The following is an 11,793-nucleotide window of genomic DNA, read 5'->3' as shown; positions in this document are numbered from 1 at the left end:
CCCAGTGTTCTTAAATTCCTGTCCTTCTTGCATCTACTTTTCTGCAACTAAATGAGGTTTCAATCCCAAAATAACAAAAGGAGAGAAAGTAGGAAAGCCTGGGCCTGGCACTTAGCATCCTGAAGGTGAAGAATCTCAAGGTAAAGCACTGAGGTGGGAGCAGGTACGGAAGGGGAAGAACTGGTAATGATCCATGAGGTAGGGCACAGTTTTTCACAGATTTCATTGATCCAGAATGGCAGAGACCAGACAATGGGAACAGAAGAGGACCCTCCATCTCTCTACGGAGCAAGAAGCTAGGAAAAAAAAAAAAAAAAACAGAAACTAAGCCCAAACAAAGTAGAAGGAAGGAAATAATAATAACAAAAATGAATGAAATAGGAAAATAAACAATAGAGAAAAACAATCAATTAATTTATTAGTTAAATTTAGCAGTGTTGCTGGAAAAACTGTCTATATATAAAAGTCAATAGTACTTCTACTAACCAGCTACAATTTCTGAAATTCAAAAATGAGACCATTTATAATGACATCAAAAAACAATATATATATTGCTATATATAAATATATTTATTCCTATATATAAATATATAGGAACAAGTCTAATGAAAGGTGTACAAGACAACACATAACATTACTGAGAGAAATGAATGAAGACCTAAATAAAGGAAGGGAGGGAGATACCATGTTCATGGATTGGAAGACTCAAGAATATTCACAGAAGCACCACTCTAAATAACCTAAAGACTGGAAACAACCCAAATGTTCTTCAACAATGTATCTTCAAGAATGTATCAGTTCATCATGACATAATAATACAATTGAATGTATTCAGCAATGAGAATGAAGAAACTACTACTACATACAGCAACATGGATGAATTCCATGAACATAACATGGAGTGAAGGAAGCTAAACTCAGAAGAGTACATACCGTATGATTTCATTTATAAAAAGCTTAAAAACAGACAAAACTTATCTATGGTGTTAGAAGTCAGGATACTAGGGGATAATGACCAAGAGGGGCTGTGAGAGAAGATTTCTGATGCTGGTCATCCTCTGTTTCTTGACCTGGGTGGTGGTTTCACAAATGTGTTCACTCTGTTGCAATCAAGCTGTGCACTTATGGTTTGTGCATTTTTCTGAATGTAATGTTTTCATTCAGTAAAAGTTTTAATAAAAAATGGATAATTTAGGAAATGGAAACTTGTGATATAAAGAACTTATAAGGCATCTCAAATGCCGTGAGCCAGTTGAATTCTGTCATATATGGACCCTGCCACTCAGTAGTAGAGCTGAGTACTTTATTTTTTCACTTATTCAATTCTCTCCGATTAAACAGTGCTCTATGAAATTTGTATTATTCTTATCACCCATCTCACCCTCATCTTGAAGAGAGTTGCAAAATCTGAAAGTATTAGCGAGTTTCAGTCCTCATTTTACAGATGAGGAAACAGGCCCAGAGAGTTTAAAGTAACTTCTCCAAGGTCACAAGACAACCGAGGGGTAAGAACCAAGAGTCAGCCTGAGCAGTTTGGTCCCAGGATGCATGTTCCTTGTCACTTCACTGAATCAGCTTGTCATCTGTTTCTCTTCTGTTCCACTCCTCTCCCAGTTCCTGGAGAAGTGTTTCTCAAGCTCCGTAATTCATTCCACAGTTCATGTGGTATCTTTGCCATGTTTGATGACACTGAAAACAATAATGATTCCTATTGTGTTTCAGCATTTGCCCATAATGGACAAACTTTTTAAGAGCTTGGAACACTGTGCCAGGAAAATAGCTGAACAAAAAGGCTTCTGTATTTTTGTCAGTAGAAGCAGAGTTGTGAAGGGCAGCATAATATGCATGTTCACTGCCAAGAAACTTGCATAATGATTTTCTGCATCTTTAAAGCCCTGAATCCATTAAGGCTTTTTAATTGGTATTGAGTAATACACCACGTGAATGGCAGATATTATCCACATCTATCTCCTGGCTCCTCTTCATATCATCTTTTATCTAGGAACTGTTAAAGTTTCTCAGTTAGCTATGCATAAACAGTTGGAATCATCAGTGTATTCTTGGCTATGTAAAGTGTAAAAATGTAGAGAAAATTTTTTAGGAAATACACCAAATTATTAACAACAATTATCTCTGGTTGTAGCTTTTTTTTTCTTGTATTCTCAAATTTTCTACAATGAATATATATCATCTTTGAAATAATACAACAATTTAAAATTAGCTTAGAATATATAAATTTTTATTTAATTAAATAATTGCAATTATGTCAAAATATGTATGTAGTAAAAGACTGGAAGAAAGTGTTAATAGTTTTTGTTCTGGATGTAGAGCAATGAGTTTCTGTCTTCCTTCTACTTTATGGAATTTTCCACTTTTTTCTGTAATGATCATCGTATCAGTCAAGGTTCTTGATTATAAACAACAGAAATTGACTCCAACTACCTTGAGTAGAAAAGGATTTATTGTAAAAATATTAGGTAGTTCCCAGCATCTTTAGGAATGCTGGAAGCCAAGGAAAGCTTAGCAGGAGACCGCTCAGCCAAGGTCAAACCAAGATTAATGGTTTGGTTAGAAGACTGCCACCGGCACTGCCACCTGAGCACTCATAGCCACCCCTACTGCTGGACTCCCAACGCCCCCCCTAACTGTCCTTGTGTCTTTGTGTCACTCTCTCAAGGTTCAGATTTCTAGGCAGGATCATCTGATTCGGCATCAATCATGTGCCCATGTTCTAGCTGCCTGAGTGCAGGGAGAAGGGGTTTCTAGCTCTTGGCTGGGCTTCCGACAAGATTCATACAACGGGGATCCTTCCAAATAGGTAGGGTGTTCAAATGTGGGATAGCAAAAAAAGACAAATGTCTACTACAAGCAGATATTATTACTCTCTATCTATTTGTATCTATGTTTTTTTTTCCCCAGTGTCCCAAATCGGGCTGCAGAGCTGGTCTAATAAAGACACTAATCACTCTAAGCAGACATTGCTTTTATTTTATTTTATTATTATTTTTAACATCTTTATTGGAGTATAATTGCTTTACAATGGTGTGTTAGTTTCTGCTTTATAACAAAATGAATCAGCTATACATATACATATAACCCCATATACCCTCCCTATCCCACCCCTCTAGGTGGTCACAAAGCTCCGAGCTATCTCCCTGTGAGACATTGCTTTTACAATGGAAAAAATAAATAAGTCTTTTTCTTTTTTGGTAAAACATAGCCCCTTTGTGTCACACAATGTCGATCAGAGTGCATTTTACTTCACATGATATAGATTAAGAAACAGCGTTTATTGGGGAAAGTTATAAGCCAAGGGTCAGTAAGAGAAGGCATGCATGTTCCATCCTCCCCTCGCCCCCCAAATAGATGTGCCAGCAGGACACACAGTAGGTCTGCATTTCCGGGGATGAACCTCACCCCCTCATTTTCTCTTTTTCTAGGTGCAGCTTTGCCAGGGGATAACTCCAGCCTGCTTGAGCATTAGGCAGTTGGAATTTAGGGTGCCAGGAGTTAGTGAGAAGGCTGATTTTCCAAAAGGAAGGATTCTCTTATTGGGTGGAAGCGGTCAGTGAGGGAGAGTGGGAGTCATGAGGTCCAGGACTTGAACTGGGTAAGTTGTTAGGTGTGTTGTTCATTGATCTAAGGAACACAGGCAGAGGAGGGGCAGGGAAACAATGAGTTCAGTTTGGGACATGCCATGTCCAGAGTACACATGAGTCACCACCAGACAAACTCAAGGTCCCCATCATTCACTCTCATAGCAGCCTGCGCCTTTGTTTATGTTGCTTATCCCCATTGCAATAAGTCAATAATGGCATGATTAGCGTTGAATCTCTCTTCTGGATTGCAAGCTCCCTGATGCCTTGGCCCAGATCTAACCATTTCACTGCTGTATCCCCAGCACCTGGCATAGGATCAGGCACAGAGCAGGAAGCCAATAAATATGTGCTGAATGAATTAACGAATCTACCTGGAGCCATGCAGCAGGCAGTTGGATACATGGATAGGAAACTGACAGAAAGATCTGGGATGGAGCTCTAGATTCAGGAGAGTTATGCACTTAGGTGGTAACTGAATCCAAGGCACTGGGTGAGATGGCCCAGGTGGAGTGAGAAAATCCAAGAGCCTAAGCCACAGTCCTGGGAAACACCATCATCCAAGGGGGCCAAGGAAGAAGAGCAGCCAGAGAGGTAGGTGGAGAACTAAGAGAGGGGGTGTTCTGGAAGCTACAGGAAGAGAGAGGTTTAAGCAGAGAGAAGTCAGCAGAGTCAAACACTGATGAGAGGCCTTGTGAGATGAAAAGCACCAATGCTTACGAAGCACTTGGGTGCCAGACGCTGTTCTGACAGCTCTACGTGTAAGAACTCACTTAATTCTCTCAACAGCCAGGTGAGGTAAGGGCTATCATCACGATCCGCTCCCGAAGACGAGGGTATTGAGGCACAGAGAGGTCACCCAGTTAGTAAGTAGTTTGAACCCAGGCTCTCTGGTCTCTGAGTCTGTGCTCTTCACTGTTATACATGCTGCCTCAGAGTAGGGGTAACAGATGGGTCATTGGTAACATTGGCAGGAGTAATTTCAGTAACACTATGGGGTGAAACCACAGGGCAGTAAGTAAAAAAAAGTGAGTTGGAAGCAAGAGAGTCAGGATCAGAAGGCCAGCCCTTAACTACAAAGAGTGGTCCAGCTGCATCACCTGGGAGCCCATTAGACATGCAGCACCTTGGTCCCAGCCCCATCTTCTGAAACAGACTGTGCATTTAAAAAGCGCCTCAGGTGATTCACATGCACGGTGAAGTCTGAAAAGAGCTGATCTTTCAGGGCTAGATGAGCTATCAGGAACTTTGGATGAGAGAAGAAAGAAAGAAAAATGCAGTGTTAAGTGAAAGCTTTTTCTTTTTAGGATGGAGAGACTGGAGCATGTTTGTAAACTTAAAACAGTGGTTTGCAACCCTGGCAGCACATTAGAAGCACGTGGGGTGCTGAAACCCATGCCCAGAAGAATGTCTTGTGGCCCAGCTGATTCTAATATTGAGGGGGGATGTGGTAGGAAGACCCACCCAAGGGGTCATAGTAAGGAAGGACAGGATGGAGGTTCAGGTGCCAGGGAATTAAGGCCTCCTCAGATAAATGGGAAGGGCTGAGGCTGAAGAAATGCAAAGGAGATGCTTTGGGGAAGGAGGAACAGCGTCACAGTAAAGCAGAGAGAGAGAAATTTGTAGAGGTCGGGACCAGCAAGGAGATAGACACTCAAAAGGAATCACACCTGAGAGCTGTGATTCATTGGTTGATTGATCTCTTAAATTTTAACTGGGACATGGTGTGGCAAGAAAGGTACTTTAAAAACATAAATCAGGGGACTTTCCTGGTGGCGCAGTGCTTAAGAATCCACCTGCTGGACTCCGGGAGAGCTCACGCCAAGGAGTACTTCCTAGAACTTCTGCTGCCACTGTCCTTGTCCCTGTGGTGAGCCACAGCCACCCCCCGCCTCTGCAGGAGACCCTCCAACACTAGAGGCTGTGTGGTTGACAGGGTCTTGGTGCTCCAGCCGGGTGTCAGGCCTGAGCCTCTGAGGTGGGAGAGCTGAGTTCAGGACATGGCCCACCAGAGACCTCCCAGCTCCACGTAATATCAAACAGCGAAAGCTCTCCCAGAGATCTCCATCTCAACACTAAGACCCAGCTCCACTCAACAACCAGCAAGCTCCAGTGGTGGATACCCCATGCCAAACAACTACCAAGACAGGAACACAACCCCACCCATTAGCAGAGAGGCTGCCTAAAATCATAATAAGTTCACAGACACCCCAAAACACACCACCAGACACGGTACTGCCCATCAGAAAGACAAGATCCAGCCTCATCCACCAGAACACAGGCACCAGTCCCCTCCACCAGGAAGCCTACACAACCCATTGAACCAACCTTACCAACTGGGGGCAGACACCAAAAACAACAGGAACTACGGAGTTGCAGCCTGTGAAAAGGAGACCCCAAACACAGTAAGCTAAGCAAAATGAGAAGACAGAGAAATACACAGCAGATGAAGGAGCAAGGTAAAAACCCACCAGACCAAACAAATGAAAAGGAAATAGGAAGTCGACCTGAAAAAGAATTGAGAGTAATGATAGTAAAGATGATCCAAAATCTTGGAAATACAATGGAGAAAATACAAGAAACGTTTAACAAGGACGTGGAAGAACTAAAGAGCAAACAAACAATGATGAACAACACAATAAATGAAATTAAAAATTCTCTAGAAGGAATCAATAGCTGAATAACTGAGGCAGAAGAATGGATAAGTGACTGGAAGATAAAATAGTGGAAATAACGAGTGCAGAGCAGAATAAAGAAAAAAGAACAAAAAGAATTGAGGATAGTCTCAGAGACCTCTGGGACAACATTAAACACACCAACATTTGAATTATAGGGGTCCCAGAAGAAGAAGAGAAAAAAAAAGAGACTGAGAAAATATTTGAAGAGATTATAGTTGAAAACTTCCCTAATATGGGAAGGGAAATAGTCAATCAAGTCCTGGAAGCACAGAGAGTCCCATACAGGATAAATCCAAGGAGAAACACGCCAAGACACATATTAATCAAACTGTCAAAAATTAAACACAAGGAAAAAATATTAAAAGCAGTAAGGGAAAAACAACAAATAACATACAAGGGAATCCCCATAAGGTTAACAGCTGATCTTTCAGCAGAAACTCTGCAAGCCAGAAGGGAGTGGCAGGACATATTTAAAGTGATGAAAGGGAAAAACCTACAAACAAGATTACTAAACCCAGCAAGGATCTCATTCAGAGTCAATGGAGAAATTAAAACCTTTACAGACAAGCAAAAGCTAAGAGAATTCAGCACCACCAAACCAGCTTTACAACAAATGCTAAAGGAACTTTTCTAGGCAGGAAACACAAAAGAAGGAAAAGATCTAAAACAACAAACCCAAAACAATTAAGAAAATGGTAATAGGAACATACATATCAATAATTACCTTAAATGTAAATGGATTAAATGCTCCAACCAAAAGACATAGACTGGCTGAGTGGATACAAAAACAAGACCCGTATATATGCTGTCTACAAGAGACCCACTTCAGACCTAGGGACACATACAGACTGAAAGTGAGGGGATGGAAAAAGATATTCCATGCAAATGGAAATCAAAAGAAAGCTGGAGCAGCAATTCTCATATCAGACAAAATAGATTTTAAAATAAAGACTATTACAAGACACAAAGAAGGACACTACATAATGACCAAGGGATCAATCCAAGAAAAACACATAACAATTGTAACTATTTATGTACCCAACAGAGGAGCACCTCAATACATAAGGCAAATGCTAACAGCCATAAAAGGGGAAATCGACAGTAACACAATCATAGTAGGGGACTTTAACACCCCACTTTCACCAATGGACAGATCATCCAAAATGAAAATAAATAAGGAAACACAAGTTTTAAATACATTAAACAGGATGGACTTAATTGATATTTATAGGACATTCCATCCAAAAACAACAGAATACACATTCTTCTCAAGTGCTCATGGAACATTCTCCAGGATAGATCATATCTTGGGTCACAAATCAAGCTTTGGTAAATTTAAGAAAATTGAAATCGTATCAAGTATCTTTTCCGACCACAACACTATGAGACTAAATAACAATTACAGAAAAAAATCTGTAAAAACTACAAATACATGGAGGCCAAACAATACACTACTAAATAACCAAGAGGTCACTGAATAAATCAAAGAGGAAATCAAAAAATACCTAGAAACAAATGACAATGAAAACACGACGACCCAAAAGCTATGGGATGCAGCAAAAGCAGTTCTAAGAGGGAAGTTTATAGCAATATAATCCTACCTCAAGACACAAGAAAAATCTCAAATAAACAACCTAACCTTACACCTAAAGCAATTAGAGAAAGAAGAACAAAAAAACCCCAAAGTTAGCAGAAGGAAAGAAATCATAAAGATCAGATCAGAAATAAATGAAAAAGAAATAAAGGCAACGATAGCAAACATCAATAAAACTAAAAGCTGGCTCTTTGAGAAGATAAACAAAATTGATAAACCATTAGTCAGACTCATCAAGAAAAAAAGGGAGAAGACTGAAATCAGTAGAATTAGAAATGAAAAAGGAGAAGTAACAATTGACACTGCAGAAATACAAAGTATCATGAGAGATTACTACAAGCAACTATATGCCAATAAAATGGACAACCTGGAAGAAATAGACAAATTCTTAGAAAAGCACAACCTTCCAAGACTGAACCAGGAAGAAACAGAAGGTATAAACAGACCAATCACAAGCACTGAAATTGAAACGGTGATTGATTAAAAGTCTTCCAACAAACAAAAGCCCAGGACCAGATGGCTTCACAGGGGAATTCTATCAAACATTTAGAGAAGCGCTAACACCTATCCTTCTCAAACTCTTCCAAAATATAGTATAGGGAGGAACACTCCCAAACTTATTCTACGAGGCCACCATCACCCTGATACCAAAACTAGACAAAGATGTCACAAAGAAAGAAAACTACAGGCCAATATCACTGATGAACATAGATGCAAAAATCCTCAACAAAATACTAGCAAACAGAATCCAACAGCCCATTAAAAGGATCATACACCATGATCAAGTGGGGTTTATCCCAGGAATGCAACGATTCTTCAATATATGCAAATCAATCAATGTGATAAACCATATTAACAAATTGAAGGAGAACAACCATATGATCAACTCAATATATGCAGAAAAAGCTTTTGACAAAATTCAACACCCATTTATGATAAAAACCCTCCAGAAAGTATGCAAAGAGGCAACATACCTCCATATAATAAAGGCCATATATGAAAAACCCACAGCCAACATCTTTCTCAATGGGGAAAAACTGAAACCATTTCCACTAAGATCAGGAACAAGACAAAGTTGCCCACTCTAACCACTATTATTCAACATAGTTTTGGAAGTTTTAGCCACAGCAATCAGAGACGAAAAAGAAGTAAAAGGAATCCAAATTGGAAAAGAAGAAGTAAAACTGTCATTGTTTGCAGATGACATGAAACTATACATAGAGAATCCTAAAGATGCTACCAGAAAACTACTAGAGCTAATCAATGAATTTGGTAAAGTAGCAGGACACAAAATTAATGCACAGAAATCTCTTGCATTCCTATACACTAATGATGAAAAATCTGAAAGAGAAATTAAGGAAACACTCCCATTTACCATTGCAACAAAAAGAATAAAATACCTAGGAATAAACTTACCTAAGGAGCCAAAAACCTGTATGCCGAAGACACTGATGAAAAAATTAAAGATGATAAAAACAGATGGAGAGATACAGCATGTTCTTGGATTGGAAGAATCAATATTGTGAAAATGACTATACTACCCAAAGCAATCTGCAGGTTCAATGCAATCCCTATCAAATTACCAATGGCATTTTTCACAGAACTAGAACAAAAAATTTCACAATTTGTATGGAAACACAAAAGACCCCAAATAACCGAAGCAATCTTGAGAAAAAAAAACGGAGCTGGAGGAATCGGGCTCCCGGACTTCAAACTATACTACAAATCTACAGTAATGAAGACAGTATGGTAGTAGCACAAAAACAGAAATATAGATCAATGGAACAGGATAGAAAGCCCAGAGATAAACCCACACACATCTGGTCACCTTATCTTTGATAAAGGAGGCAAGAATATACAGTGGAGAAAAGACAGCCTGTTCAATATGTGGTGCTTGGAAAACTGGACAGCTACATGTAAAAGAATGAAATTAGAATACTCCTTAACACCGTATACAAAAATAAACTCAAAATGGATTAAAGACCTAAATGTAAGGCCGAACACTCTAAAACTCTTAGATAAAAACATAGGCAGAACACTCTACGACATAAATCACAGCAAGATCCTTTTTGACCCACCTCCTAGGGAAATGGAAATAAAACAAAAATAAACAAATGGGACCTAATGAAACTTAAAAGCTTTTGCACAGCAAAAGAAACCATAAACAAGACGAAAAGACAACCCTCAGAATGGGAGAAAATATTTGCAAATGAAGCAACTGACAAAGGATTAATCTCCAAAATTTACAAGCAGCTCATGCAGCTCAATATCAAAAAAACAAACAACGCAATCCAAAAATGGGCAGAAGACCTAAATTGACATTTCTCCAAAGAAGATATACAGACTGCCAACAAACACATGAAAGCATGCTCAACATCACTAATCATTAGAGAAATTCAAAGCAAAACTACAATGAGGTATCACCTCACACTGGTCAAATGGCTATCACCAAAAAATCTACAAATAATAAATGCTGGAGAGGGTGTGGAGAAAGGGAACCCTCTTGCACTGTTGGTGGGAATGTAAATTGATACAGCCACTATGGAGAACAGTATGGAGGTTCTTTTAAAAATAGAACTACCATATGATCCAGCAATCCCACTACTGGGCATATACCCTGAGAAAACCATAATTCAAAAAGAGTCATGTACCACAATGTTCATTGCAGCTCTATTTACAATAGCCAGGACATGGAAGCAACCTAAGTGTCCATCAACAGATGACTGGATGAAGAAGATGTGGCACATATATACAGTGGAATATTACTCAGCCATAAAAAGAAACAAAATTGAGTTATTTGAGAAAAACAAATACCGTATGCTAACACATATATATGGAATCCAAAAAAGGTTCTGAAGAACCTAGGGACAGGACAGGAATAAAGATGCAGACGTAGAGAATGGACTTGAGGACCCGGGGAGGGGGAAGGGTAAGCTGGGACGAAGGGAGAGAGTGGCATGGACATATATACACTATCAAATGTAAAATAGATAGCTAGTGGGAAGCAGCCGCATAGCACAGGTAGATCAGCTCGGAGCTTTGTGTCCACCTAGAGGGGTGGGATAGGGAGGGTGGGAGGGAGACGCAAGAGGGAGGAGATATGGAGATATATGTATATGTATAGCTGATTCACTTTGTTATAAAGCAGAAACTAAAACTAAAAATTAAAAATTAAAAAAAGAATCCACCTGCCAATGCAGGGGACCCGGGTTCAAGCCCTGGTCCGGGAAGATCCCACATGCCGCGGAGCAACTAAGCCCTTGCGCCACAACTACTGAGCCTGCACTCTAGAGCCTGCGAGCCACAACTACTGAAGCCCGTGTGCCACAACTACTGAAGCCTGTGTGCCTAGAGCCCGTGATCCGCGACAAGAGAAGCCAGCATAATGAGAAGCCCACACACCGAAATGAAGAGTAGCCCCTGCTCGCCACAACTGGAGAAAGGCGGCGTGCAGCAACAAAGACCCAATGCAACCAAAAAAAAAGTATAAAAAAAAAAAAACTTAGATGGTGTTACTGGCCTGCTCAAAGCCTTGCAGTATCTTTCCATCGCATATGGCTTACTAGGCCCTTGGTCATCTGGCCTTGTTCACTTCATTCTCTGCTGTCCACTGACCTGCACATCAGGCTCTTTAAGTTCTTTTTCCTACTGATCATATTCCTGCCTCAGGGCCCTTGTACTTGCTATTCCCACCTTTGGGCTATTCTTCCTCTAAATATTCACATGGCCTGCTCCCTCACTTCAGTTGGTTCTCCTCCAATGTCTTCTGTTCAGAGGACTTCCCTCATCACTCTCTACCCCCTTCCTCTGAATTATTTTCTATCACTACTCAATATCATGTCATAAACCTAATCTGCCTGTTTGTTTGAGGTCTACCTCCTTTAACAGAATGTGAGCTCCATGGGGGCAAGGATTTTTCTTGCTC

This window comes from Eubalaena glacialis, chromosome 2, assembly GCF_028564815.1.
Source record: "Eubalaena glacialis isolate mEubGla1 chromosome 2, mEubGla1.1.hap2.+ XY, whole genome shotgun sequence".
In the NCBI taxonomy this organism is placed as follows: domain Eukaryota; kingdom Metazoa; phylum Chordata; class Mammalia; order Artiodactyla; family Balaenidae; genus Eubalaena; species Eubalaena glacialis.
This window is presented reverse-complemented; position numbering follows the sequence as displayed.